Here is a 17,373-nt window from a genome sequence, read left to right on the forward strand (position 1 = left end):
TCCCCAATAAACGACTTTGGAAAGCCTTTGGGCCCTTTAGAGATGTCCTATAGCATTCAGAGGGCCTTTGAGGGAAGCTGGATGTCACAGTTTGTAATTTTAACTGCACCAACTGTAACTTTTATACTACAACAGTGGAAATTGTTTCTAGTCAAAATTTAAGCCAGCCATGTGGAAAAAAAACTAGTCCCCAATAAAGTTTTATCATCAAAGCATATATAAAAACGATTAAACATGCCAGCAAACGTTTTATATTGTAAATATCATAAGGGTATTACCCCTGGGAGTAAGCATGATACCAGTCGTTATTAAATCACTTTATTCAGGCTTAACTTACATTAATCCGGTATCGGCAGCATTTTCTAGTGTTTTTCATCTCTAGAAAAAATTATAACTGCACATACCTGATAGCACAATAAACTGCACGCCATTCTCTCGCTGAAGTTACCTCATCTGTGTAATCCCCTCAGACATATGTGAGAATAGCAATGGATCTTAGTTACAACCTGCTAAGATCATAGAAACCTCAGGCAGATTCTTCTTCTATTTACTGCCTGAGATAAAATAGCACTACTCCGGTACTATTTAAAAATAACAAACTTTGATTGAAGAAAATAAACTAGCTATATTTAACCACTCTCTCCTACAACATCCTAGCTTGTTGAGAGTTGCAAGAGAATGACTGGCTATGACAGTTAGGGGAGGAGCTATATTACAGCTCTGCTGTGGGTGTCCTCTTGCAACTTCCTGTTGGGAATGAGAATATCCCACAAGTAATGGATGATCCGTGGACTGGATACACCTTACAAGAGAAACACGTAACCGCATGCACAAAGTATAACAAATAAAAAAAACTAACCTCCTGCACGAAGTATTAACAAACACCTAAACCCCCACATCGCAAAATAATAAAGTAATTAACCCCTAATTTGCAAATAACATCATTAAAATATTACCCCTAAACCGCCAACCCCCCACATCGCAATATACCTAATTAATCTACTAACCGCAAAACCCTATTTGACCTATTAACTCTTAAACCGCCAATTCCCTCATCACAAGAAACCTAATTAACCCCTAAACCCCCACATCGCAATAAACCTTATTAACTCCTATACTGCCAACCCCCCACAACGCAAATAACTAATTACTAAGCCCCAATTACTACTAAATTACAATTAAAATAAAAAATCATAACATTAAATTACAAAAAGTCTATCATTACAGAAAAAAATAAACAAAATTATCAAAAATATACCTAATTCCTATAAAAATAAAAAGCCCCCACAAAATAAAAACACCTCCTAATGTAAACTGCCAATAGCCCTTAAAAGGGACATTACCAACTGCTCTTTTACTTTTAAAAATTACTAAATCCCCCCTAACAGTAAAAAAACCCCACTCACCAAACCCACCCAAAATAAAAAAAACTAACACTAAAAAAAAACCTTAACTACCTATTGCCCCTAAAGGGGCATTTGTATGGGCATTGCCCTTAAAAGGGCATTTAGCTCTTTTACTGCCCTTAAAAGGGCAATCAGCTCTTTTTCAAGCCCAAAAAAAAACCCTAATCAAAAAAAAATTAAATTAAAAAGTCTAAAAATAAGCCCCAAATAGGTACTCACTGTTCCTGAAGTCCAGCGGAGGTCTTCTTCCAGGCGGCTCCATCATCTTCTATCTTCATTCAGAGCGAAGGTGGCGCGGTGCGGAGCTGGCTTCCCTGATGAGCGGATCCTCAGCGGCATGGAGGCTCCTCTTCATGCGATTGTCCATCGCACACTGAAGATTGAATGCAAGGTATCCCATATTTATTGGGGTACCTTGCATTTCTATTGGCTGAAATTTTGAAATTGGCCAATAGGAAGAGAGCTACTGAAATCTTATTGGTTGATTTGAACAGCCAATAGGATTTCAGTAGCTCTAATCCTATTGGCTGATTTCAAAATTTTAGCCAATAGGAATAAATGCAAGGTACCCCAAATTAAATGCGGTACCTTGCATTATTTCAGTATTAGATTAGGGGGTGTTTTTATTTTGGTGTGGGATTTTTTTATAGGGGTATTAGTTTAGGTTTACATTTTTTATTTTGGATAGCTTTGTTTATTTTTTTCTGTAATTTTACTTTTTTATTTTGTTGTAATTTTAGCCTAGGGGTTTGTATTTTTTAAAATATAGACTGCCCTCTGGGCAGGCTTATCGCCTAGTAATACTATAAATCAGCCTGCAGTTCATATTGCAGACATGTTCTCTGTGCACCGGCACATTATGGAACCCGGTGAATCTATGGAAGAGGGTCTTACAAATACCTCTTCCCTGTACATATTTTTGTCTGTTTTGCAAATATGTTTCAATGTACTAGGTTAATCAACTTTTTAATAGTTGTTTACCTCAATTTCTGCATGCAAATTAGCCGTATACCTCTACTTCCTCTAAGGAATTATGCCCTGTATATATTACTAAGGGAGCCTGTACTGAATTTACTCTTAAATTTAAAGGGACGAAATTAAGAATATTTTTTAATTGAAACAGCTGGCATAGTTAAATATACTAGTGCTGAGCATGCAATAAACATGATTTTCTTTCTCTGTAAATATTTTTTTTCAATCTCAGATTTTATATCACATTACCTATACCCCTTTAAATATTTTTTGGCCGTGTGGCCTCTCTGGTCTCCCTGCCTTCAGTGCATAGCGCATGCTCCACCCCTGGTCCCTTTTTGAGCATTGAGCAGCTTTTTTTTTTTCTTAGAGCTTGAATACATTCAGGTCAGTGACATCTCTCAGTTTGCAACTTATTTGAAGAAGAAAAAAAATGTTTGCAACATGCAATTCCACTCCTGTATTAGAACACACTTTTGACACTGACCTGTATATATTCAACTAAGAAGTCAAATCCACATCGGCATGAAGGTTCAATCAGCTGGAAAGCAAATGTAACTTTTTCCCCACTGCTAGTCCCACAGATCGCGGGCTGTATAAATTAGGTATGTGCAAACTGAAATATTGTATATGATCTTGAAGATGCAACACAAAGACTGCAGGTGTTCTGTCGAAAACTCCATGTCGTCAAAATCTCCAGTTGCGTCACTTCTGGTGACTCTCCCATTTTCACTATTTGTTTTTGCCTCTGTCTGGGGTTAGGGGGGCTCCCCGCCCATTCTTTTGCATCCACCCCGAGTGAACCTTGGGGAATGAGGTTTACAAGGGGTGCTTCACCCCCCTTGTAAACCTCCCCAGGTTGAGGCAAAAATAGATAGTGAAGATATGCGCTAATGATGAATTACAGTGCCCATCTGATTGGCCCGTGTCTCCGTAAGGGACAGGATGCACAACCAATCAGATTAATGGTTCATGTGTAATTGGAGATTTCGACGACTTGGAGTTTTCGAAAGGACACAGGCAGCTGTAACTGATTATTAAGTTAATTTTGCATTACAGAGAGGATTTAATTACACTGCCTACATATCTGCTATCTAAACGGCAGTTGCAGGTTGTATATTATGCAAACAGTTTCTGTTGCTAGATCATATACAAGGAAAAGTCTCTGCACAAAGTGGTTATGTAACCAAACTATTGTAAAACAAACTAAAATTATAGAACATCAGACAGGTCTTATGCAATTATTATGCTTCCAGAGACAGTTAAATGCAAAGTGTTGGGAGTGATATTTTAACCCCTTAAGGACCAGCGACGTACCCTGTATGTCGCTGGCCTTTTTTTGGGACTTGATTATTTTATAGCGTGGTCTTTCCACCAGCGTTGAGACTGCTCTATTCCACAAAGCCTGCTAGAGGGAGGGAATTAATAGCGTGTTCTTGCTAGACTTGTGCTATTATGTCCTGAAAAAACCCTTAACGACCAGTGACATACAGGGTACATTGTGGTCATTAAGGGGTTAATTTATTTTGTGCTGCTGATTGTGTGTGCACATTGGAGGTATACAATCTTTAGCATATCATTTACTAAAGCACTTTGATTGGCCATGGGGCGGGGTAATAGAGTATTGTAGCACTGCCCTTTTATCCGGATGTTCCAGGGACATTGAGCTGAACTGCAAAGAAGACAAAAATGTTAAAAAATATACTTTACAAACTACTACAATTATGTATTATCATCTCCTTCAGTTGCTAATACAGTGTTATTGCTGCTAATGAACTCCTTTCTTATGAGTGAACTGGTCCTTTAAAGATAATTTACACAGAGCTATGGCACAATATCAAGCAGCTTTTCCCAAGACAAGTAAGTGTAAAATCTGGAGATTTACCTCACTCTCTTGATGGAAATTTGCAAACTCCTTCCTCTCGCCCTCAAATTCCTGTCTTGCTTTAGAGCTTTGACTCTGAGGACTCAAAATCATCCAGATCAGGTGTGGAAGTGTATTCTGGTGAACAGGACTCTGTTCCTTACCCTTAATTTAACAGTGCTTTCATATTTAAGGTGGAACATATTCACACCTTGTTTCCTGAGGTATTGATAACTTTGGGTATTTCTGAGGAAAAACCTGCTAAAAACAGGCATGCAAATCAGTTAAATGTTGTTTTCAAAGTTCCTCCTAAGATTCCAGAGGTCTTTCATGTTCCAGATTTGGTTTATGACTATATAGCAAAAGAATGGAAAAAAAATAGTATTCCTTTTGCTCCCCATTCCAGGTTTAAGCAAATGTACCTGGTTCCAGAGCAGAACGTGGAATAATGCAAACCATACCTAAAGGTTGATGGAGCTATTTCCACTCTTGTCAAATGCACTACTATCCCCACTGAGAATAGCACCTCTTTCAGGGATCCAATGGACTGGAAAATTAAGCCTTTCCTGAGAAAGCTCTTCCTTTAGAAAGGTCTTCTGCTTAAACCAGCAGTACCTATCACCTGCGTGGCCACGGCAGGGGCACTCTGGTGTGATTCTCTATCCAAAATAGTTTCTGACAAATCCTCTTCTGAGGATCTCCAGAATTGAATTAAAGCCCTTAAAATGGCCTATTTATATGTGACGCAGTAATGGAAATCATTAAGATTGATGTAAAGAATATATCTATGGCAGTTATTGCAAAAAGGGCCTAATGGTCAGCATACATGGTTTCAAAGAATAGGCTGATGTCTATTTCCTTCAAAGGAAAGATTCTATTTGGTTCTGACTTGGACTCAATTATTAAGACAGTTACTGGTGGGAAATTAGCTTTTTTCCCCCTCAGGACAAGAAATCCAAGGTAAAGAACACACAATTTAATCAGTTTTGTTCCTCAGGAGATCATAAGTTCTCTTCTCAGAAGCCTGAGCCCTCCAAGCCAGCCTGTAAGCCTGGTTCTTCATGGGCAAAGAACAAACAGTCCAAGAAGTCCAACACCAAATCTAAATGAAGGTACGACCCCCAGACCAGAATCTGTTCTATTAGGGGGCAGACTGAGTCTTTTTTAGAAGACCTGGTTCCAGTCAGTCCAGGACCCCTGGGTGCAAAATATCACATCCCAGGTTTACAGGATAGGCTTTTTGCACAAGGCCTTTTTTAAGGATGATATCATCTGTCTCTTGGCCCTAAATAAAATCTGTGAAGGTTGCTGCTTTTCAGCAATGTCTTCAGGATTTAGAGGATATGGGAGTAATTATCCTAGTACCTGTGTGTCAACAGGGTCAAGGGTTTTACTCCAATCTGTTCATTGCCCCAAAGAAGGAAGTTACTTTCAGACCCATTTTAGATGTGAAAACTCTAAACAAGCTTGTCAGAGTTCCCATTTTTTAAGATGGAAACCATTCTCACAATTTTACTCTTAATCCAACAGGGTCAATTCATGTTATTATTATTATCAGGTATTTGTAGAGCGCCAACAGATTCCGCAGCGCTGTAAACATTATCTGTATACAGGATAGCTTTTGTAGGGATCAAGTGGGTAGAGGGCCCTGCCGAGAATTTCACTGTTGCAGTCGGCTCTTATAAAGGTGATCTGCAAACAGCTGGGCTCATAGGCTTTCATTCTAATGGATTCAAGGGGAAAGCAATGGAGTTAGGAAAAGTTAGTGTTGGTTGTAAGCATCCCTTAATAGTAGAGATTTTAGGGAGCACTTGAAGCTGTTAAAAATAGGGGAGAGTCTTGTGGAGCGAGGCAGGGAGTTTCACAAAATGGGGGCCAGTCTGGAGAAGTCCTGTAAATGCGAATGTGAGGAAGTAACAAGAGAGGAGGAGATCCTGAGCTGATCGAATGGGGACGGGAGGGACAGTATCTGGAGACAAGTTCTGAAATGTAGGGGGGAGCAGTGCAGTTGAGAGCTTTGTCAGAGTAAGGATTTTGTGTTTAATCCTAGAAGCAAGATTAAGCCAGTGAAGGTATTGGCAGAGAGGTGCAGCAGATGAAGAGCGACGAGAAAGGAAGATGAGAGATAGATTTGGGTGTCATCGGCATACAAATGATATTGAAACCCATGGGACTTTATTAAGGAACCTAATGATGAATTGTAGATTGAAAAGAGAAGGGGACCGAGGACAGAGCCTTGAGGTACCCCAACAGAAAGCGGTAACGGGGAAGAGGATGCTCCGGAGAAGGCTACACTAAATGTACGGTTAGTCAGATAGGAAGAGAACCACAAGAGAGCTGTGTCGCAGATGCTGAAGGATTGGAGGGTTTGGAGCAGAAGAGGGTGGTCAACAGTATCAAAGGCTGCAGACTGGTCAAGGAGGATAAGCAGAGAGAAGTGGCCTTTGGATTTTGCTGTAAGTAGGTCGTTGGTAACCTTGACAATTGCTGTCTCTGTAGAGTGATGGTGACGAAATCCAGATTGAAGTGGGTCAAGAAGAGAGTTTAGTGTAAGGAAATGGGATAGACGTGCGTATACTAGCTTTTCAAGGAGCTTTGAGGCAAGAGGGAGTAGGGAAATAGGGCGGTAGTTGGATGGAGAGGTTGGATCGAGGGAAGGTTTTTTGAGGATAGGTGTGACTAGTGCATGTTTTAGAGATGAGGGAAATATACCAGTGCTGAGGGAGAGGTTGAAAATGTGTGTAAGTATGGGGGTGAGGGTAGAAGAGAAGGGAGGGGAGTAGCTGTGAGGGGATGGGGTCAAGGGGACAGGTAGTGAGTTGGGAGGACAGTATAAGGGCAGAAACTTCATTGTGAGCTTTTGAGGGGGTGGGAGATTGGTAGTATGTTGAGAGCTGATTTCACTTCTGATGGAGTCAATTTTGTTATTGAAGTGGCTGGCAAAATCTTGAGCTGTTAGAGAGGTTGTATTAGGAGGTGGGGGTGGGCGGAGAAGAGTATTGAACATGGAGAACAGACGTTTTGGGTTAGAGGAAAGAGTAGAGATGAGATTAGAGAAGTATTGTTGCTTATAGAGATTAAGGGCAGAATAGTAGGAGTTCGAGATGAACTTGTAGTGAAGAAAGTCAGCTGAACTCCAAGATTTCCTCCAGTGTCGCTCATGTTTACTATAGACCTAAAGGATGCATACCTGCATATATCTATCCACAAGGCGAACAATCAATTTCTATGGTTTTAATTAGTAGACAAGAACTACAAATTTGTCGCCCTTCCATTAGGTTTGGCTACAGCTCCTCGCATCTTCACAAAGTTGCTAGGAGCATTGTTGGCTTATCTGGATGATATCCTAGTACAGGCCCCTTCCCAGCCTCTAGCTATTGTCCATACTCAACGCTCCTATCTTTTCTCCAAAACCACAGTTGGAGAATCAATGTTCGAAAGAGTTCTTTAACTCCTGCTACAAGGGTGTCCTTTCTAGGAATCATCATAGATTCAGTCCTGACAGAATCACACAGAATCAAGCTTCAGAAGGCATGTGTATACCTGCAACGTGCATGTATACTCAATGCATGGAGGTAGTGGGTCTTATGGTTGCAGCTTCAGACGCGTTTCATTTTTCCCGTCTCCACGTGTGATCCCATCAACTATCTATGCTCAATTGGTGGTCAATGGATTATATGCAATTAGAACAGCAGATTGCTTCGTCAGACAATCTCTCTCTTGGTGGATACAAAGTCCTTCTTTGTCCCTTGGGGCATCCTTTCTTCGCCCATCATGTGCTATTGTGATGATAGATCCCAGTCTTTCAGGCTTGGGTGCAGTATGGGTCTTGTAAGGGGAAAAAGGCTACTACTGTAGCTTTGGCCTCTTGGCTCAAACAGGTAATTCACAATGCTTACTTTGTGGCGGGAAAGCTGCAACATGGTCTTCTTTGCATAACTTTTTAAAATCTTACCGCTTTAATGTTTTTGTTTCTTTGCAAGCAGCTTTTGGCATTAAAGTCCTTCAGGCAGCAGTGTCTGACATATAGTAACTGCCAGAAAATTGTCCCACCCATTTCCACTTTGGCTAGGTAGACTACCATTCCTTTAGAGGACAGTAAAAAACTTTGTTTCCTTAGAAGATCCTTTCATCTGGCAGGCTCTATCTTTCATCCAGCTGTTAATGTAGCCTGTGCATCTGCAGCTACTGCAGAATGGTGTGATATATGACCCTTTTTTCCCCAAGAATCTTCCCTTGATGAAATTCAGGATGAATTGATTTTGGTCAAGACTGAAAGCCGTTTCATTTGTTATGCAGTTAAATAGCTTGAATTAATGCAAAGAGTGCTGCTATGACTGGATAGAATAGTCTTATGGTTGAAGTCATGGTCTGCTGATATAGTAGACATCAGTCCACATGCAAGTCTGGCTCCTCTTGATCTAAGTCCAAACAGACAACAAAAAGCCTGTCCCTTCCTCCAAATCAGTATGAAGGTGCAGTCCCCAACTCAGACTCTGATCTGAGTCCTTTAAAGGACATAGCTCTCTTGGCATGTGTAACAGACCTAGAAGCCATTGAAGTGGTTACTTCGGTCCCCTTGGGGGAACGTTTTCAGAGGTTCTATCCAAACCTTTCAATGTTCCAAAGAAATACAGGGCAGTCTTGGATCTAGAAACTAAAATATCTGAAGGTTCCATCTGTCAAAATGGAGACTTTTCACACTATATTACCTTTAGTGCAGGAGAGTCAATTTATGTCTACTATAGACTTGAAAGATGCCTATTTGCATACGCCTATTCACAAGGATCATTAAAAAAAAATCAGATTTTCCTTTTTAAACAGGAATTACCAATGTGTGGTCTGGCATCAGCACCAAATTCTCAGAGCTCTTTTGTATGTAGTGAGAGCTTAGGGTGTAGCAGTAGCTCCTTACCTAGATGACATTCTTGTACAGGCTGCTTTTCATATGACTCAGGAACATACAAAACACAGTTCTTCAGTTCCTTCACTGCCATAGTTGCCATTAAAAATTAAAATTAAGCTGCCAATAAAGGTGATCTATTTTACACATTTCCGGAGTCCTCCCTTTATTCAGTACTTATAGTTACCTTAGAACTCTCCCTAGCGCAAACAGCAGGGAGTTTGGTCTCCTCTGGAGGCTATATTACCGATTAATATCTTGAAACTCTTTGCAATCTTCAGGGCTCTCCAGAGTTCGCAAACTCTTTGCAATCTTCAGGGCTCTCCAGAGTTCCAGTCTTTTATCTTATTTCAATCAGAAAATGTAACAGCAGTTGCTTACATCAACCACCAAGGTGGTACCTGAAGCACCTTAGCAATGGAAGAGGTAGCCCACATTCTGATTTGGGCAGACCACCATCATTGCATGATTTCAGCAATTCACATGATGGTTGTGCATATTTGGGCAGCAGACTTTCTCAGTCAACAAGATTGTGAATCATTGGGGAAGGCCAGACATAGACCTCATGGCCTCTTGCTTGAATCACAAGCTATATCAGTATTGTGTGAGATTTTTAGATCCACAAGCGACTCTAATTAATACACTAGTGGTTCCCTGGTCATTCAGTCTGATTTATATCTTTCCTCCTTTTGTTTAACTATCCAGGATAATAGACAGGAAGAAAACAGGGCTACTGAGATACTAACTGCTCTGGTATGATATCTAAGGGCTTGACACACAGATCTGGTACAAATGTCCTCCAGCCAGCCTTGCGTCTTCCTCTCAGGAAGGACCTTTTCTCTTGAGGTCCCTTCTTCCCTCAAACCTCAAAACTCTGATGACATGGCGATTGAACTCTTGATTTTGTCTCTGAGAAATTTTTAAAATCAAGTGCCAGACACTTTGATTCAGGTCTGAAAGCCTGTAACAAAACATATTTATCACAAAATCTGGAAAGTTTTCCTTTCCTGCTTTGAGTTTAAAAATTACCGTAGGAACTATTTTGGAATTCTTAAATTTTTGCAGGATGGTCTGTGTAATGGTTTATCAGTCAGTTCCCTTATAGAACAAATTCTGCCCTTTCAGTCTTGTTTCACAAGAAGATTTTGAGACTTTTTAACATTCAATCCTTTGTTCATGCTTTGGTCAGGATAAGATCAGTTATCAGGCTTTTTTTTTTAGGCTTCTTCAGACTCAGATATTTGAACCTATGCATGGTCAGGACATTCAACACTTGTTTTTAAAGGTTCTCTTTCTCTTGACCATTTCCTTAACCAGAAGAGTATCTTGTGATTTACTTGATTTTTTTTTTCATCGGGATAAAGCAGTTTTAAGAACTAACTACTCTTTCCTTCCAAAGGGTTTTTTTTTTCTCTGAAAACATCAATCAGGAAGTTGCAGTCCAGCGCAAAAAATAAAAATAAAGAGAGGTTATTTTATAACTTGGATGTATTAAGTTTTATCTTCAAGCCACTAAATAATTCAGAAATGTTTCCTTGTTTATCAATTTCTCAGGACCCCGCAAGGCACAGTAAGCTAGCGATCACCTTCACAGCTTGGGTATAGGATTCCACATGTAATGGCTTGTGGACTATTATCATCTAATGAAATAAAACAAAATGTTTGCTTACCTGATAAATTAATTTATTTCATGATGGTTAGAGTCCATGGGACCCTCCCTTGCTTTTGCATAACAGTTCACAGCAGTATGAGTTTGCACTTCTTTTACTCTGCTTTCCTTTACTGCTTTTTTTCCTCCTTTCTTTTGGCCATATATATGACTAAGGAATCATGAGAAAGTGGAAAGGAGTAAAGCTCTGTTTTGGGAGTTGTTTTTCCTCCTTCTTTAGGATTTCTTAATCCCACATGTGATGGCTCTCGGACACTCACCTCGATGAAACAAATTTAATTTATGAGGTAAGCATAATTTGTTTTTGTAAGAAGTGTTTATCAAGATTATAATATTGCTCACACCCATTTTTGTGCTAAGATATAAGTCTGATGTAAACCAATTTGAGGTGTCTTGAGGAATTTTACCAGGCTGATACATACTGTGTAACATATGCCTGCCTGATATCACTGTCCCTTTAAGACTGCCTTCCTTGTTACTGACAATCATACTGTTTGGGGAGTATCTGATTTCCACTTAACTGTATAATTAATCATTCATGCACCTGATTTCCTCAGCCTCTTTAAACCATCTCAGGCCTAATGTGCATTGCATTAGCTTTAAAGTTTTGTTCAAGACCAACTGAGGTCTATGACTGTTCCAGCAAGGATTTTACCAGCATATTCAAGCTACAGCCTTTCCTTTTTAGCTATGCTTAAAATCATCTAATCGCAAGTATCCATATAAATCCATTTTGTTTCCTGGACATGGCTACTTAAACTCTGAACTTTATTCTAAATTACAAGTATGCATTTGGTTATAATCACTCTCTAATTACTACAACAGCATCTTACTCAGAACTTTATAACTATTCTCTGCTACAAGTTGTCATAGCTGAAATATCCTCCTCCTCTAAATATGTTAATATATTCAGAACTCTGCATCTATGTGTTCAGTTAAACAGCTTTCCTGTGATTCTCCAATATATGCACAAACAGTATTTATTGCCCTAAACTTGCAACTTCACTATCACCTGTGCTGCTCTGCTTATTACTGACATACAGGTACTGTGAACATGCATCAAACCTTAATTTGCATCATGGAATATCATCTATCCATGTCCAGGATACTCTTCCCTCGGTCAGGGGTCGGTGTCTCCAATTCCCTACCACTGCCCTGAGGGTCTGTGTCCTGAGCACATATACACCGGAACATGACATACTGATAATTTTCCACGAACATGGATATCCAATAAAATGAGACTACAAATAGAGAAATAACCTGGTTTTCCTTTATTGCTGAAATTGCTAGAACCATAATTTGGCATGCTCTTAACTAAGATTTGGTAGAGTCTTGGCTAAGATTTGGTAAGGTCTTGACCAAAATACAGTAGAGTCAGTAAATTCTCTGCCATTATAATTTTGCCTATTTTTTTTTTCTCTTTGATTAAGATAAGATGTATGATTATAAGGTGCGTGTGTGTAAGTGTAAAACATATAGAGTGGCATCTTTGCATAATGAAAGATAATACAATATCTATGCAGCACATAAAATAATCATTATCTTTGTACACACGTTGCCCCTTTGACTAGAGCTAAAGTGCAGTTATATGATACCACCTAGTTTGTTGTCAAGTTTAATACCTCAATGTGACTATGACTCTACATGATGTCACACCATCAGTGGATTAGATATTAGAAATATTAGAAAAAACATCTATACCAACATAAAACAGTGTGAATCTGAAAAACAAAAGCTATCCTTCTTGAGGTATTTAATTTAGTGTCTCTGATTGGTTTAGTGCCTGCATTCTGAAAAGCAGCAATGCGTTGCTCATAGAAGCACATTTTTAGCAATGTGTTAACCCTTTGCAGATGTTAAACACATCTGTTAAAAACTAGCACTGGTTTAATAACAAAATGATTGAAATATTATGCAGCTATGTATCAAGTTGTATGCCCCTCCAATCTTGTGAAAATAGTGGCTTGGCTGAAATTCTAGAAAGGGTGTACAGATTTCTTTCCTATGGCATAAAGAGTCCACGAAACATTCTAATTACTAGTGGGATATTCACTCCTGGCCAGCAAGAGGCGGCAAAGAGCACCCCAGCAAAGCTGTTAAATATCACTTCCCTTACCCATAACCCCCAGTCATTCTCTTTGCCTTGATCACGGGAGGATGGCAAAGATGGTGTCTGAAGATTTTAATCCTTTTAATGGGTACTTTTCCCTGCAAGCAAGGGTTGGAGCTATGCTGTGTCCATGCCAATCTCTTTAGTAAAAGTAATGGTGGCTATTAGCAGTTAGAAGACAGTGAGGTAGTCTTTGCTTAAACTTGTAATGATATTGCTACCTCTCTTATAGAAAGCCAGAGTTGGTTACTCTGTTCTCTCTTTTCTATAGGTCCCTGGTAGATATGGTGAAGCTGCCACACTTCAGAAAACAGCTACTACCTGACAGAGCAGGATCCACAGGTAAGTGCTTTCCCTTCTAGATTTGAAGGTACTGCACTATAGGGGTTGAATCCTTGTGGAAAGTATTTAAATCTGTTTTAGGGGCACTGCTTTTGTGTGAAAAGAGGCATCATTTTGTATTGGGGGCTCAAAGATGGGAGAGTGTATGAAGTGTTTGACAGGTGTTTGTTTTACTTGTTGCAATCACTTTTCAGCTCAGCTTATTGGCCCACTAACTTTTGCTGTGCTGTTGTTGTTTTTTGTTTTAAATTGCGGTCACGTGACCACTCCTGTTCAGATCGGAGTTTTCCCGCGGCGAATGTGGAGGCTGCATTTTCTTCTTTCTACAGTGGCAAGTGGATTTGGGCTGTTCCGGTAACAAGGAGGTGTTTTTTGCAACCGGTGTGTCTGGTTTTCTGTGCTAGTGGGATAGCAACTTCTGGAGGGGTAAGACCTCAGCAGTGCTGAGGGTTTTAAGTGCTTATTTATGTTTTTTTGCTTTATATAATTAAACTTAATTTGGCATTTAATTTTTATTTTGTTAATTGTGCATTGATGAAGTTGATTCATTTGAAAAATGCTTATTGTGTTTGGAGGCTAAGATAAATCCTCCTGTACAGTTTTGCTCTTCATGTTTAAATAAAAGTTTAAAGATAAGATGTCTCTCCCTGAGCCTCCTGTCTCTCAGGATAGTGTTATCCTAGCTACGCTTCAGCTTTCCCCTCAAGCTTCCCAAGCTTCACACGCAGTGCCCTGCAGTTCCTCTCAACCTCCTGGGGGTGTTTTTTTACCTGGGGATTTCGCTGTGCAGATTACTTCTGCTGTTTCTGCCGCTTTATCAGCTTTTCCAAAGGTTTCTAATAAACGTAAGAGGAAATCTAAACATATTGATGTTAGTAAGGCTGACTCCACTAAAGCAGCGTTAGTCAGTTTGTTTCAGTTATCTGATGAGAATGATTCTTCAGTGGCTTCTGAGGGGGAAGTGTCAGATTCTGATACTGTAGTGACAAATTCTGCAGATTCAGAGGAGATTAATTTCAGATTTAAGTTATAACACCTTTGAGTTCTTTTGAAGGAGGTTCTTGCTACTTTGGAAGAATCAGAATCAGTTGCGGAGAATCCAAAAAGGTCTAGTAAGCTTAATAGGGTATATGTACCCTCATCTCTGGAAGTATTTCCAGTTCCAGACTGTATGGTAGATATTATAACTCGGGAATGGGATAAACCAGGGATTCCTTATTCCTGTCCCTGTTTTCTGTTTTTAAAAAGATGTTTCCTGTTGCTGACTTTATTCGTGACTCATGGTGCCCAAGGTAGATGGAGCTCTCTCTACTCTGGCTAGAGAACTACTTTTCCTATTGAAGATCGTTGTTCTTTCAAGGATTCCAGGGATAAGATTTTGAAGATGTACATTCATCAGGTATTACAGTGGCAACCTTTTGCTAGTATTGCTACAGTTGTGGGGGCAGCATCTTATTAGTGCAATGATTTACTAATCTTATCCAGGAAGAGACTATTATAGAGGAGATCCAAGACAGGATCAAGGCTCTCAAGCGAACCAATACCTTTATTTGTTATGCCAACATACAAGTTCTTGGGTTGGGTGCTAAGATTTCTGGTTTTACTGTTTTAGCTTGCAGAGCTCTCTAGTTAAAATCTTGGTCTGCAGATGTTACATCCAAATCCAAGCTTTTATCTCTGCCTTATAAGGGTTAAACCTTGTTTGGACCAGGTCTGACAGGAATTATTTCTGACATTACAGGTGGAAAGGGTTCTTTCCTACCTCAGGATAAAAAGAATAGACCTAAGGGTAGCCAGAATTCTAATTTGTGTTCCTTTCGTAACTTTAAGGGATAGAAGTCTTCCTCTTCCAAGTCAGACCAATCAAAGTCTTCTTGGAGGTCTGGTCTGCCTTGGAATAGGGGGAAGCAAGCTAAGAAATCTTCTGTTGATTCTAAATCAACATGAAGGGGCTGTCAAGGTTATCTGTGAATCATATAAAGAGAGAGGCCTTCTTAAACTGCATAAGGATCTATCATCCCTGGCAGTGATTGTTCCAGTTCCTCTAGAGGAACAGGGTCTAGGATTCTATTCATATCTATTTGTAGTTCCCAAGAAGGAGGGCACTTTTCGTCCCATTCTATTCTTCCTTTGGTCCAAAAGGGTCAGTTTGTGACAAACATAGATCTGAAGGACATGTATCTTTATGTTCCTATTCACAGGGATCATTACCAGTATCTAAGGTTTGCCTTCCTGGACAAACATTTCCAGTTTGTTGTCCTTCATTTTGGCCTGGCCACAGCTCCCAGAATTTTTACAAAGGTTCTGGGGGCTCTTCTGGCAGTGGTGAGGTCCCAGGGTATTGCTGTGGCGCCTTATCTAGAGGAGATTATACATCTTTTCATCTAGCAAGATTTCATACAGAGATGTTATCTAATCTACGTTCCCATGGATGGAAAGTGAATCTGGGAAAGAGTTCCCTTGTTCCAGATACAAGGGTTTGTTTCTTGGGAACAATCATAAATTCCCTGTCCATGAATATTTTTCTGATGGACGTCAGAAAATCCAAGCTTCGTGTTTCTTGCCTGTCTCTCCAGCCTGCTATTTGTCCATCTGTGGCTCAATGCATGGAGGTGATTGGACTGATGGTTGCCTCCATGAACATTATTCCTTTTGCTCGGTTCCATCTGAGACCTCTGCAGTTATGCATGCTCAGTCAATGGAATGGGGACCACTCAGATCTCTCACAGAAGATAAATTTGGATTCCCCAACAAGAGTTTCACTTTCATGGTAGGTTTCACAGGACCATCTGTCTCGGGGCACATGCTTCTTGAGGCCTTCCTGGGTGTTTGTGACCATGGACGCCTGTTAAGGCTGGGGAGCAGTTTGGGGTTTCTTAAAGACACCGGGTCTGTGGACTCCAGAGGAGTCATCTCTTCCAATAAACATCTTGGAGTTGAGAGCAATATTCTATGCTTTAATAGCTTGGCCTCAACTAGCTTTGGTCTGATTTATCAGATTTCAGTCGGACAACATCACCTCTGTGGCCTACATCAATCACCAGAGAGGAACTCTGAGTCTCACGATTGCCATCCACTTACCAGGGGTGGACAACTGCGAGGTGGATTTTCTAAGCAGGCAGACTTTTCATCCCGGAGAGTGGGCTCTCCACCCAGAGGTTTTCACAACAATAACTCTCAGGTGGGGGTTCCGGAGTTGGATCTGATGGAGTCTCGTCAAAACACCAAGCTTCCAAAGTATGGTTCAAGGTCAAGAGATCCTCAAGCCATTCTGGTAGATCCTCTAGTGGTTCCTTGGATCTTCAACCTAACATACCTGTTTTCTCCATTTGTGTTGCTTCCATGAATAATTGCTCACATCAAACAGGAGAGAGCTTCTGTGATTCTAATAGCTCCTGCATGGCCTCGCAGGATCTGGTTCACAGATCTGGTGACGATGTCATCTTTTCCGTCATGGAGGTTAACTTTCAGTAAGGACCTTCTACTTCAGGGTCCCTTTCTTCAACCAAATCTGGTTTCTCTGAAGCTGACTGCTTGGAGATTGAACGTCTACGTTTGGCTAGATGTGGCTTCTCTGAGAAAGTCATAAATGCTATGCTTCAGAATCGTAAACTGGTTACTTGCAGAATTTACCATAGGGTATGGTGTAAATACATTCATTGGTGTGATTCAAAAGGTTTTTCTTGGAACAAAGTAATAGTTCCTTCGAAATTTGGCTTTTCTTCAGTCTGTACTTCAAAGGGTTAGATTTCTGCTCTGTCTATTCTTCTGTATAAACGTCTGTCAGTTCTGCCAGATGTTCAGTTTTTTGTTAAGGCCTTGGTCAGAATCAGGCCTGTGTTTAAATCTGTTGCTCCTTCTTGGAGTCTTAACCTTACAGCAGACTCCATTTGAGTCGATGCATTCTGTTAGTATTACATTTCTATCTTGGAAGGTTTTGTTCCTTCTTGCTATTTCTTCTGCTCACAGAGTTTTCAATCTTTCGGCTCTGCAGTGTGATTCCCCTTACCTTATTTTTCATGCTGATAAGGCGGTCCTTCGTACTAAGCTAGGGTTTCTCCCTAAAGTAGTGTCGGATCACAATATTAATCAGGAAATTGTTGTTTC

Source organism: Bombina bombina, chromosome 2 (assembly GCF_027579735.1).
Source record: "Bombina bombina isolate aBomBom1 chromosome 2, aBomBom1.pri, whole genome shotgun sequence".
In the NCBI taxonomy this organism is placed as follows: domain Eukaryota; kingdom Metazoa; phylum Chordata; class Amphibia; order Anura; family Bombinatoridae; genus Bombina; species Bombina bombina.